This window comes from Pinus tabuliformis, chromosome J (genome assembly GCF_031772625.1).
Source record: "Pinus tabuliformis cultivar Carrire ecotype Pingquan chromosome J, CPIR1, whole genome shotgun sequence".
Taxonomy (NCBI): domain Eukaryota; kingdom Viridiplantae; phylum Streptophyta; class Pinopsida; order Pinales; family Pinaceae; genus Pinus; species Pinus tabuliformis.
In genome coordinates this window covers 914,147,716-914,162,319 of record NC_142295.1, presented here as the reverse complement: position 1 = coordinate 914,162,319, position 14,604 = coordinate 914,147,716, and the positions used below count along the sequence as shown (strand labels likewise).

General features: G+C 37.3%; 1 pseudogene; it reads left to right on the top strand.

Annotated features, from left to right (window-relative positions):
• Positions 1-834: 834 nt before the first annotated feature.
• LOC149229721 (conserved oligomeric Golgi complex subunit 8 pseudogene) lies at positions 835-1,741 on the top strand (annotated as a pseudogene).
• The last annotated feature ends 12,863 nt before the right edge of the window (positions 1,742-14,604 follow it).

Below are 14,604 nucleotides of genomic sequence, written 5' to 3'. Positions count from 1 at the left end.
CTGAATAGAATGATGTTTACCATGTTGTAGCTCTTCTTGTTGTAGCTTTGTCTCACGCTGCAAAAACTCAATATTCTCTTGTGCATTTTGGAGACAAATTTTAATATTGGAAGGAGAGGTTTTGTTGACCTTAACCATCTCGTCAACTATGGAATGTATTAAATTATTCAGTAGTTTGAATACATCATCCATTCGATCCATTTCAAACCAATATAATGATGTTATCTTCAACTACAAATTGTCCTATAAAATGATAAATAACTACAACTATTAGATGAGTAGCAGGATACCAATATCACCAAATCACTGTAGCAGATAGCGCAGTATCAATTTCAACACAACAAATGACTCGCTACTGCAATGTACTTACTTCTCAAATTATTCAAACTACTCACACTGTGAAAAAGAGAGTCAATCTTTGACTTTCTTTGCAAATGAAATTTGTCGACAGTTCTAGTAGAGCCTGGTTTGTGTCATCAAGATACCAAAGACAATCAATTCCAAGGAAGCTGGATCGAACCCTGCGAACTGATTTCTCATTACCAAACTAAAGCTTCAAAAGAATCAAGTACCTTCACCCAGTGCTAGAATCAGGAAAATTTTGAAACGATCAACGAAGTATCTTTAACGCAGTGATTTGTCAAGCCCCTTTTTGGAAGGTCAAAATTCAATAATTCTTCAAATTTAACATTTGTTTGCAAAGTAATGGCGTCATTGGTTTCAAATCCTCAACCAGCCATGGCCCCTGGATTTGTCCCCTTGGAAAATGCAGCACAAGGGATACAATTTAGATGCAGAGCGCTTGAGAAAGAAAATGCAAGAGGTCATTGTTGGTAATTATAGAGCATTCATTACTGCAGCTGACGCATTGTAGTCAGTTAGGGAAGAAGTGAGTTCAATTGACAAACATTTGGAGTCATTGATATCAGAAGTGCCAAGGCTTACTAGTGGATGCAGTGAGTTTATGGACTCAGCTCAGCAAATATTAGAGAAGCGAAGGTTAAACCATACTCTTCTAGTAAATCATAGTACACTACTTGATTTGCTTGAAATTCCTCAGCTTATGGACACGTGTGTATGAAATGGAAATTATGATGAGGCTCTTGACTTAGAAGCTTTTGTCCTGAAGTTAGCAACCATGCATTCGAAATTGCCTGTGATTCAATCATTAGCAGAAGAAGTTAGGCAAACAACACAATCTATGCTATCACAGCTTCTTCAGAGACTTAGAGCAAATATTCAGTTGCCAGAATGTCTTCGAGTGATTGGATACCTTTGTTGTTTAGGAGTATTTAATGAGCATGAAATGCACTTACAGTTCTTGAAATGCAGAGAAGCATGGCTTGCAGCTATCATTGACGATTTGGACCAAGGGAATGTATATGAGTTCTTAAAACGAATGGCAGATTGCCACAGAGTGCATCTTTTTGATGTTGTTACACAATACCAGGCTATATTTGCTGATGACACGTCTGGGAATGAAGAGAACTATGATGGTGGTCTGCTTTTCAGTTGGGCTATGCATAGGATAACTTCACATTTAAATACACTTCAAACTATGTTACCAAAAACAACTGAAGGTGTATCATTAGCAATTATTCTTGAGTAATGCATGTACTGTGCAATGAGCCTCGGCTGGGTTGGATTAGATTTCCGAGGTCTGCTTCCTTCCCTTTTTGAAGCCTCAGTGCATAATTTTTTTGTGCACAATATGGCTGCTACAGTTGAAAATTTTCAGCTTGCGTTGTGAACCGGTGGTAGGGAGGATAACAATACAGTGTTTAGGAGTAGTGTGTTGTATGACTCACTGCGGTAGGTCAACCGAAAGGTGTTGTGGGAGTGCAGTGAGGAGTTACCTGTGCTCGGAGGTATCGAAGAAGCCGAGTGTGGTATGTCGAGGGACCAGAGCACAGTCCATCGATATGTCTTCGCTGCTCAGACTTCCACCTCTATTAACCACCAGTTAGACTTCCTCAACTCGTTCCAGTGATATTCCTTATCACAGAGCCACGTGAATATTCATCTCACTGCTCCCAGCGTTCTTGTCTTATGTATGTTCATTGAACATGAGTGGCGCAGTGGAATCGAACACGAAGCCTATTGATCCATGCAAACCCCCAAAGGTGACTCCCAAATACCTTTGTATAATAAGGTAGAGAATACGAGGCAAGCAGGTAGGCAAGAGGTAGGCAGTCAGTCTCACTCCCCGACCCGTTTCTTCTCAACTACCAGGTTAAATAACTGCTATTGCATCAGATTCAAACACCAGGCGGCCTGTCTATCGGCCAAGCAATTAATCAAAATACAATAACAACTAAGCCTGTGTTGTCAGAATGCACAGCACTGTTAGGACCAGCCTATTTCATGATGAGGGAGCATTAGTGTAGTAGAGTCTTAGAACAATCGCATAAGGCGTTAAATGTGCAGAGAATATGGTAGAGGCGTTTTTGCTATTTGAGACCCTGGATAGAGAACCCAGCACGAATCTTGCTAAGAGGTCAGCCTGATAGTGCGCAGCATGAAATAGGCATGCACACAATAATGACAGTTCTATCCATAGGAATGCAGAACTAACATGCACAGAGAGGCCATAACTAGTGGCTCAAATTTGAGCAGGGCATAAATTTGCCTGCAACTCTGATACCATGTTAAGACACATACATGGCAAACACAAAGTGTAAATGATAAACATGAGTGTTTGTTTATTATTGACAATGATATACATTTATAGTACATTCACATGATTTTTGGTTTCGTATTCCAAGATCTCTTGGACTTCCTTAGACTATTAAGCTTCCACACCAACCCTTAGAGGATTAGGTGTCCAACAGTAACAGCAACGCGGTGTAACAGCAAAGTATGTGACAACACTGAGAGTGTAACAACAATTTGTTTCATCATGCTCATAGATCAATCGACGCGGTTTTCCTTTCATAACCTCGTTCTCACGGGTAGCACCTGAAAAAGAGGAAAGGAACCAAAATACTTCTCTGGCGTTTGCCCCAATCAGCCATAAAAAGGAATATTGCATCATTATATCTAGAAAAAATGGCAAAATAACATGATGGCAAAATATGTTGTTCATAATAAAGAAAGAGGCGTTTAATATGTGAAGTTCTATGGGTTCAGAGGGAAAAAGATAAAAAATGGGGAAAGAAAGTATAGAAGATAGGTACAAAAACTACACCCAACAGTATTGAGAACCCATGGTATTCATGTGGAATATGACCTATTTAAACCAGCCTAGATCCATCTTAACTATGGATCTACCAAGCGCTGAGCGGGCTTAAATCTCTTGAGATGCAAACCTCTTTTAGAGTGAAAAGAGATTTGATCCCTCTCGGCACTTGGTTGATCCAGTGTTGAGATGAATCTAGGCTTATTTATTTTGTTTTCAATTTTTAAGTGTTTTTCCAATTTTTATTTTAAACAATTTATTTTTATTTTGTTATTTTGACGACTTTTGTTAAAATTGTTTTTAATTTTTTTTAAACAACCATTTTATTTTGTTATTTTTATTTAAAATCATATGTGAATCATCATTTTTGGATATATATATATATATATATATATATATATTATCTCGAAATGTGTAGTTTTTTAATTATATCTATATGTGAAATGTGTATTGTTTGTCAACTAATTAAAGTCATTATTGTTTTAGTGACAATTATTCTATGTGTATTGAAGTATTAATTAATGATACATAAATATATAAAAAATGCTAACTTCAAAATAGTATTTTTTTACTTTGCAAACAATTGAAAATTTCATTACAAAAAAACACAAACTTGAAAAACACTTATATCCAATACTTAAAAGATAAAAAGTAAAAAATAAAAAATAAAATGCATACTTACGACATTTAAAAAAAAAATTGTCAAATATATGCCCCCAAAAAATGGTTTATGTTGCATCAACTCTTTTCAATATCAACATGAAAATCACCCACGTTTTTAAAAAATTGTTTCATACTTAATATGTAAAAGAATTTAAAGTGTCAGAAATATGCTCCCAAAAAAAGGGTGGATGTTGCATCAAAAATTTTCAAAATTGGCATGAAAATCACTTAACATTTAAAAAAACATTCATATATAATACATAAGGAAATTTAAAGTACAAGAATATGCTTCTCCAAAAAAAGGTGGATGCTTCATCAACACTTTTCAAAATTGGCATGAAAAACATGATTTAATATGACCTCTAAAAAAATGAAAACTCGATATAGTTCTCATTAAGTTGGTAACTTTTTTATCTCTGGTTCCATGTCAACTACAGAACAAATCCTTCTATGTTAGGGACTTCATGGTCCTAGTTAACATAGGTCCTTTGCTCCATAGAAAGTTAGAGTAATTTCAATAAAGCATTTAGAGTATCCCCAATTTTTATTTATTATTATCATTTTGGTATTTATCATTAATAATAATTTTTATATTCGTAATTAATGTCCATTTTCCTTCCTCCTTAACTTTTTACTTTTTAAACTTCATTATTTCAGCATTATATTCTATAATAAGATCTTCACTTGTAAATACTTCTAACCATTTTAAATTTGATATTTTACTGAATATACCATATTTATCAATCATCATTAGAACGTACCTTGATACACATAAAAATCTAGCTTTATATTCAAATATTTCATCCAACCTTCCCCTTTGTCACCTTGGAATTAACTGATGGAATAAAGTACCTTGGTTTTCGATTGAAACCATCTGGCTATAGAATTGCAGACTGGTTATGGCTTATATCCAAAGTGGAGAAGAGGCTTCAAGTCTGGTACCACAGATACCTCTCGCGGGCGGGCAGACTAGTACTCATCAAAGCTGTAATTGAAGCCACACCTGTCTACTGGATGGCCCTTGCTTGGATTCCAAGGGGCATCCTGAACAGGCTCCAGAGCATATGCTGCAGATTCCTATGGAAAGGACACCAGCCGGGGCGTTTATTTGCATGGGTAAAATGGGAAACCATAACTAAGCCTAAGAGTTGGGGAGGATGGGGCTTAAAGAGACTGGCTATATTCTCAAGAGCACTGGCGGCCAAACTCGGATGGAGCTTACTCACAGCAGACAGTCTCTGGACCCGGGTGGCATATTCAAAATACATCAAGCCTCTATCCATATTAGATTGGATTTGTACTCGACATGGAAACAATCATCAATTCTCCAACATCTGGAAAGCTGTCATCGACACCATACCCCTGCTTCGAGATGGCATCACATGGCGGATAAAAGAAGGGAATGCAGTGCGTGTTGGGGTGGACCCTTGGGTTGGATGTGGGAACACCCACAGATTGCCAGCTGATCTCATCCATCATCTCCATGATAGAGGCATCACTCATATCAAACACATTGGTGACCAAGCTAACTCCTCTTTCCTCCAGCAGGCTTGGTTATCCGCCAGAGCTCTAGACCTGCCTAACCAATGGATAAACGATTGGAAGGAATATACTACTGCCCTCACACAAGCACAAATCAGACTTACTGAGGGACCAGATGAGATTATCTGGGCACATGCAAAACATGGTGTATACACTCCTAAGCTGGGATATCTCAGACTCATGGAGCCTCATAAGCCCCCTGACATACAACCCACCTGGAAGTCGATTTGGAAACTTAAGGCCGCACCCAGGACGAGACTTCTGATGTGGAATATTATTTTTGATAAAATACCCACAGGTTCTAATCTCATGAAGCGGTCCTTCTATGGACCCTTCCGCTGTCATCTATGTCTTAATGCTGATGAAAGCACAGAGCACCTGTTCCTATCTTGCAGCTCGACCATTACCTTTTGGCAGTCAATATCTTCTCATATCCCGCTTTTGAAGGATTGGCACGGGAACAACCTTCTGGAGGCATGGTCTAACTGGTGCCTTGAGCATACAGGTAAGGCCAAGAACCTGCCTCTGCTGGTTTGTTGGGCTATATGGATCGCCCGTAACCAATCTATCTTCAATCTTAAAGTGCCTCACTGGCCTTCGATCATTCTTCACACGGTCGCTGATTATAATTTGTTACCTGATGAAGACCACTCCACCCCACCGAGAACTCTTAGACCTGTACCCATTGATAAATCAAAGCCTTGGGCTTTTTTCGATGGCTCAGCCCAAGATGATGGTTGCGGGGGGGGAGCCATACTCCACATTGACGAAAGGCATTGCTACAAGATCCAAATCAATTTAGGCAGAGGCACCAACAACTTTGCAGAACTCAGCACAGCCAAGCACATAATTCATTTTGCTATCCTTAAACAATGCAGACACTTACAGATTTTTGGTGACTCCAAAATTGTTTGCAATTGGCTCAATAATGCATCACATTGTCATGCTTTTTCTTTGAGACATATTCTTGACGAAGCAAAGAGATTGATCACCTCATTTGAATCTTTTGTCTGTCATCATATCTACAGGGAACAAAACACCACTGCAGACCAGCTCTCCAAAGAGGCAGCGCACAGAATAGGTGAAGATTGGTGGATCCAAGAGGAAGTTGACGACACTTTTTATCAGTATTATCATCGCCCTTTTGATGAACAAATGGAATGATGGGCTATAAAGCCTATATTCACATGCAGTTTTTTGCTTATTACAGTATGTAGATACAACAGATCAGTACATCTTTTTGTTTTATTTCAGCAGTATATATTGCTCTCTGCGAAGAGCCAGCCATAATTTTGAACATAGTTTTGACTTATTTTTTAAATGCTCCCTGCGTGGAGATATTTTGTTTATAGCAGTTATAAAATGAACTCGACAGGCTAAAGCCTGCATATGAATATGCTTCGGCATCTGCAAAATGTAATTTTCTTAACTTAATGAAAATTACGACTTTTTCCCAGGGGAAAAAATAAATTTCATCCAACCTTTTTATTTTTATAATATACACTATTTTGTTTTATTTGATTGATAAAACACTCAATGCCATTATTTTCTATAATTTAATTAAATATAAAATTTCTATTTAATAATTTTACTATAAGATTATTAATAAAACTAACAAAATTTCAACCATATATATATATCTATATATATATATATATATATATATATATATATATATATATATATATATATATATATATATATATAATGTTAATTAGGGTTATTTCAGGTGGTTGGATGAAATGGTTGTCATCTTCCCTACCTAGATTCAAACCCTCCTCTCTAGTGATATGATAAGCTATAATGCCTTAATAAATATTGTTTTATTGGCTTCGAGTCTTGTGAAGTCTCAAATAAATATATTTGTGAAATAGCTTGGTACCAACAACCTCACTCTAAACCACTAAAAGAAAAACTAATTTCTTTCCTTATATATATATATATATATATATAACTTCTTATATCAATTTATCAAAAAAAAATAGACAATCTATATATCCTATTTTTATAAATGCAATGCAATATTATATTACATTTAAAGTAATTAATATCATATAAAATTCATTTTATCCTATTTTTATAAATACAATGCAATATTATATTACATTTAAAAGTATTAATATCATATAAAATTCATTTTGTCCTATTTTTATAAATACAACGCGAATTTGAAATTATTAATATCATATAAAATTATAGAGATTTTACACTATTGGACACCTAATCCTCTTAGGGTTGGTGTGGAAGCTGAACAGTCAAAGGGAGTCCAAGGGACCACTTGGAATATGAAAACAAGGGTCACTCCTATGTATTATAAATATGTATCATTGTGAATAAGAAAAGAAATTCAATGTTTACCTTTCATATTGCCTCCGCCATGTATGTGTTTAACATGGTATCGGAGCCACGATGTGTGGCCTTCTCCCACCATTAAATGTGTGGTCTTCTCAAAACTAGGTGCTCTACTATTCAACCCACGCTTTGTGCACTATTTTAGTTTTCCTCTTTATCTTCTGCACTGTCCTTCCTGCAGAAACGTTACATTTACCTCAAAGTGAATCATGTCAGCTATTAATCTGTTACCTATCATTGTGCCTTATTATAGCCTGATATAACGTTCCTATGCACCATCTGTGTCAAGTGGAAATGGCTCTGCGCCATCTCTATTAGGTAGTTGTGGCTCAAGCTCGGTAAAAGATTCTTGGGCAGGAACTCATTCATTATGTCGTTCGTGCATCCAATATCACAGATCCTAGCTCATTTGGTGCCAATAACTGGAATTAGACCTCGTTTCCAACCAAAACATTGGCATTGCAATCATGCGCCATGCCAGTAATTTCATTATGAGGCATTATGCTCCCAAAGTCGCTCCCTATCCTGGCTGGAGAGTCGCCGACCTTCTGGCTCTTTGCAGAAGTTTTAGGGGGGCTCTTCATGGGTTTTATAGCAAAATTCTGGGGATAGAACAAAGGTTCGACGATGCTGCGAGATTGATGAAAAACCCCTAGATACAAGTATGGTCTAGGGTTTGAAGGAGCCTTTCAATGCCAAACTGAAGTGAAATTTTACTCCATCCACCACAACAGTTGACTCCCCTCGCATATCTTGGCACCTCTCCACAGTCGACTTCTCCAATGCATAGTCAGCATGCACTGTAATACTCCCCGGTCCTGCAATACCACCCTCCAACTGCTGCTACCCAATCCGTTGTTGTCAAGGGAATTCAAAATGTTTTGAACGTCCTTGTACGCAGTTGAATGTGATTCTCTGTGTTGAAGCCAATAAGCATCCCAGTTGCACCATACCAATCCATTGTCTCCTCCCGCAACAGAACCTCCATACGTTAATAGCTCCATACTCCCAACTAGTATGCAAATATCCCACTGTGCATTTTTTAGATCCCTTGATTCTCTACACCGTCGACTCCTCTTACTAGACCCATCGACTCCATACCCATCATTCCCCTCGCACCCCTCTCCACTACTATACCACAGTCCATTTAATATACCATCTCGAGAGCATGGAGCGTTGATTGTAACCACTGTCCAGTTCACTGCATACCACTCTGGTTTTCTCCACTTCCTCTGTCATGATGCTTAAAAAAAAACATTGGTGCACACCATGGTATAGTGGTACGCCTCCTATACGCTACCCTCTGGGATGCCATACCAATAACATAGTTATATACAACTCCCACAACACCTTTTGAGTCACTGCAACAAGCCATCCCACAGTTGGTTGGCCTCCCACAGCTCCTGAACGCTACTGTTGAACATTGTATCATTATCACACCTTCTCCTGGTCACAATACATGCATCATGTATCTTTATCCTCCCGACTACACAACGCACTCATCTCCCACCAGTTCACATCTCCCACCGCCTCCTACGTGGTTCCATACTCCACACTGCAAACGCATCGACTCCTTGGTCCTCACACCTCGGTTTCCTCCAAACCACCCATGTAATATCGGCCCCCCATATACAATTTCATAAACCAACAACATACAACAATTTGGTGTTGGCTGTGGGGTCCATATCTCTGTCATTCACGCATAGACCATCACTTCTTGATCTGGTTTGTTAACAGATGCATGTTAATATAGTTTGGTTCCCGTCGGTCATACGTTGCATCGTGGCCTTCATTCCATCATTACAAAAAAAATATGTTTGGCTAAATATGGTGTGTGGGTAGAGTAGGTCGACATAGAAACTGGTTTCCTAGGTGTTAATATCCAATACTATTTCCATTTGTTGCGCATCATATTTAGAGGATAAATAGGAGTATGCAGTGCTGCAAACTTATCAGCTATAAACATTAGTTGAGTTTCTCATCTTTTCAAGCCTTTGCATGACTCAAGGGTAGTATTTTTTTGTTTGAAGAGAGGTTGAAAAAAATTATTGAGTGCGACTTGCATATTTTTCCTTCGAAGAAAACTAGGCCAGTTGTTTGGTAAGTTCATTGGTGCATTTTTAATAGAAGTACATCTTTCATCTCTTGAGCTTGGATTGTTAAGAAAATGGCTAGGATTGATGAAGTATTAGAGTTACTCAACACTCTTATACACTCTACTACTGATAGCACAGTGAAAATTAGCAAAGCCTCTCTTTCATACATTCAGACTTGTCTGCAAAATGCACAAGACAAAATTGATTTTTTGCAGCTTGAATCACAGCTACAACAAGAGGAGTTACAGAAGTATAGTCATGATTCTGAACTTGTCTTTGTTTAGGACAATTCTTTGTTTGAGACACACTCCCATCAACAACTAGAAATTGATCAGATCATTGAGCCCCTCTCAGGAGTAGTTGTACATGCAGATGCAGAAATTCAGTTTGCACTTCCCAAGTCGATCATCAGACCTTGGGAAGAGCTTTTCCATAGCAAGCACAGAACCAGTCTTGGATATGAAAAGGAGGTTTCTTTTCATATTCCAGATTACTCAAAGCCCATCCAGTTTCAATGCGTTGGATTTCTTCATGACAATTCATCCTCAGTTGTTCCAGATTCTGCTCCTCTTCCATAGCAACAACAACAGATTGTGAAATGCCAACATTGTGAAATATTTGGCCATATGAAAGATCATTGTTTTGATCTTTATCCATATAAGCATTGTCATAAAACCAGTCATTCTTCAAACGGATGCTTCAAAAAGAAGCCTCCTACAAGAAAAAAGATTTATCTTGGATGGATCGCTTCTTGGCAATGGGCTTCAATAGCTAAGAAGATATTTCAATCATATGTCTGAACTTGTTCTAGAGTATTGAACAGTCTTGCACTTGATTTTTCTCCATCATCTCACCTTGTATCTGACAGGGGCGAAATGATGGTCATCTACAAGCTTCAAAGCCACATCAAGCGAGCCTGAGCCACAACCTTCCATACCAGATCAACCTGCCATACCAGATTCAAAGTTGTAGCTAGAGACAAAGATGCCCTTGAGCATGCCTTCAGTTGGTGATGCCTCCTTAAATAATTGGCGACACTTACTCTAGCAGAAGACTTCAACTTCTTGCTAGTTTTGGGAGAGTTTCAAGAATTGCATTAAGCGTTCCAGAGTTGGTGGTAATCCTTAAACCATCACAGATTGAGACCTCCCTTTTCAAGTTGAGATTCTCCCTTTTATGCGGGGTGAGACCTCCCTTTCATGGTTGAAGGTTTCCCTCTTCAAAACATTAGGAACACTTCCTCTAGTAGAAGACCTCAGCTTCTTGCTAGACATGGAAGAGTTCTGGGAATTGCACTAAGCATTCCAGTGTTGGTGGTCATCCTTAAGCCACCCCACGTATACCAACATTTCAGAGAGAACATTCAACCTAGTGTTGCCATGCATTTTTGCACATTTTGTATTTTGCACATTTTGTATTAAAACTCTCTTCTTGGACTCATACATACCCCTTCGGACTAGGGGGGAATGTTAGACACCTGACCCTCTAAGGGTTGGTGTGGAAGCTAAACATCCAAAGGGAGTCCAATGCACTACTTGGAATATGAAACCAAGGGTCACTCCTATGTATTATAAATATGTATCATTGTGAATAAGAAAAAAAAATTCAATGTTTATCTTTCATATTTCCTCCACCATATATGTGTTTAACATAAACACCAATTTTAATATAAATATCAAGCATAGAGATGCATGATTACTTTTATTATTGATTAACAATAGTTAAATTTTTATTAGAATCGCAAAGTTCGAATGTTATTTTATCCAATATTAAAGTCGGTATTTGCCTAGATATCAATAGGGGAGGTATTATGTATTAAATTGGGAAAGTTGATTTAGAAGAAAGATTGAATATAACTTGTGTTATAAGAAAAGTTCAATTTTAATATATGATCAAGTTTAATAGTAAGTGAAATTAATATGTATTAAACTGGGAATGTTGATTGAGAACGATGGAATATAATTTGTGTTATAAGAAAGTTCAATTTTAATATGGTCATGTTTAATGATTAGTGATATTAATATATTCATAAAAAATGTGGCTTTCGTATATGTTTTTTTTAATTAATTATTAAATTTAAAAGTGTTTTAATTATGTTGATAGGTGTTTTTTTAATGATTAGTGATATTAATATATTCATAAAAAAATGTGGCTTTTGTATATTTTTTTAATTAATTATTAAATTTAAAAGTGTTTTAATTATGTTGATAGGTGTTTTTTCTATCGAGTTAAGGTCAGCAGACACTATTCACTTTGTCTTTACTACAATTAAAATTCTATATGTGGAAGTGTTTGAAGATGACAATTTCAATGGTTTTGATAACCACGGGTAGCATTCAAACCCCTTATATAAACCTCACCGCTACATCACCTATTTATGAACAACGTTGTTACGATCGAGAATGGCTAATTCCTACTGGACTACCTTACCCACCGATCCTAGTTTATGAACACCACGATGTGGCAGTGGATTTGATGTCATCAAGTGACAAGCCTTTCTCATTACGCAAGCTTCAAGAACTAGAGCGTCAAAGGCTTGCTCTAGATGTTCTAGTATCATTGGAGCCAGAGAAGCGCTACAACTTCTGATGAACTGATGTTGTTATGATCATGTTTAATGATTAGTGATATTAATATATTCATAAAAAAATGTGGCTTTTGTATATTTTTTTAATTAATTATTAAATTTAAAAGTGTTTTAATTATGTTGATAGGTGTTTTTTCTATCGAGTTAAGGTGAGCAGACACTATTCACAATTAAAATTCTATATGTGGAAGTGTTGAAGATCACAATTTCAATGGTTTTGATAACCACGGGTAGCATTCAAACCCCTTATATAAACCTCACCGCTACATCACCTATTTATGAACAACGTTGTTATGATCGAGAATGGCTAATTCCTACTGGACTACCTTTTATGAACAACGTTGTTATGATCGAGAATGGCTAATTCCTACTGGACTACCTTTTATGAACAACGTTGTTATGATCGAGAATGGCTAATTCCTACTGGACTACCTTACCCACCGATCCTAGTTTATGAACACCACGATGTGGCAATGCATTTGATGTCATCAAGTGACAAGCCTTTCTCATTACGCAAGCTTCAAGAACTAGAGCGTCAAAGGCTTGCTCTAGATGTTCTAGTATCATTGGAGCCAGAGAAGCGCTACAGCTTCTGATGAACTGTAGCTTTGCATACTTGCTCTCAGGCTTTTTGATGTGCCTCTCTTGTAAAATTTGGTGAATGGTTGGCACAGTTGTGTACCAACTGGCACCATAGGTTTTCATATTGTTCTAGAATGATGAGGCCGAGAATCGATCAACAGACAAAATAACGACGGTTCCGCATGTATCTAGAAATGAGCTACAAGACCATAAATACGAAAGAGCGGTAAGAAAATGACCATTCAGTCAGAGGGTGAAAGTTCATACACGTCTATGATGTGTTTCGTATATGCCTCCAGGTTTAATTGCATCAACAGGACTCACTTGGGTTGGCTAGTGGTTTCAGACAAGTGTAGAAAGAGTGCTTTATCATCTTCTAGGTTCAAGTCTGTGTCGCTAACCTCATGGCTGCGCTCGGATGACATAAAGTTTGATCTCCAGTGGAACGCGATTGTTTTGTTTTTGTTCCTATCGAGGCAAAATTGTAATGTGGCCACAAAGATACCGAGCTTTATAGTTTCCATCTCGACCAACAAATTAATGAAAGGCCACAACAATCCTTTTACAGAATCTAAACTGTGCAATGGATGAAGGAGATACCAACAACTACAAGAAACAAAACAAACTATGTTCAAAAATTGGCTAAAACAATACCATAAATAACCCCACACTACTCTACAGATCTATTGAATTAAGTCTGTGCATTTTAAAAGCAACAAACAAACCATTATTATGCCATGACGCTTCCAGCAACGCAACAAAGATGCTCCATATGCTTCTACATTTTCGTACAATAAATAAACAACCCTACATGACCATTAATAACGCAAATAAATTTTAACTTTTACCTGCAAAATTTGATATTACACGTTTTCCTTTTACAAATGCATAGAATTACGGTCTACAAGCAGCAAGAAAGACACTAATTCCATGACTCTGCAGTAGCAAAAGAAGAATTTTCTAATTACAAGAGGTTAATGAAGTTTTGTGCAGCTACAGAATGCAAAGTTATAACAGACTCAATCTGTAAAATTATGGCAAAAAATGAATTGAAAAAATGGTCGTTTACCTTAATGGTCGTTTAAGATTTCCATACTGGAGTTCCTTGTTATTGTGTCCTCATTATTTATGGATTGGAAATGATTTCCATACTGGAGTTCCCTATTATTGTGTGCTCATTCTCTTACACGTATCATTTCCATTTTTGCATCACATCACTTGCTTCCCTCTCCTCATAACCGTCATTCTTTTCTTTGTGCATTGCCAAAAAAGTCTGCGAAGGGAAGGGTCTGTGTGAGCATTTAATGGAGACCCCAGGTGGGCTTCATGCAAGGGAGGCCCTGCACGAGGTCCAAATGCATGTTTTTTTTTTTATTGACATGTGTAATCTACCTATCACCAACTGAAAACTGCAAACATTCTGAGGGAAGCATGTAAGAAAAAGGGCGAAAAGGTAAATTAATTAGGGAATATGGCCCTACGTTTAGGAAGTATGATATGAAGTTTTCAACGCAACTATTCGTTTCAAACATACATGACAGTATTAAGACTTACTTTGGTTGGTTGAAATTAGTGCAGCTGATTATGAAGACAATTCAAACCAA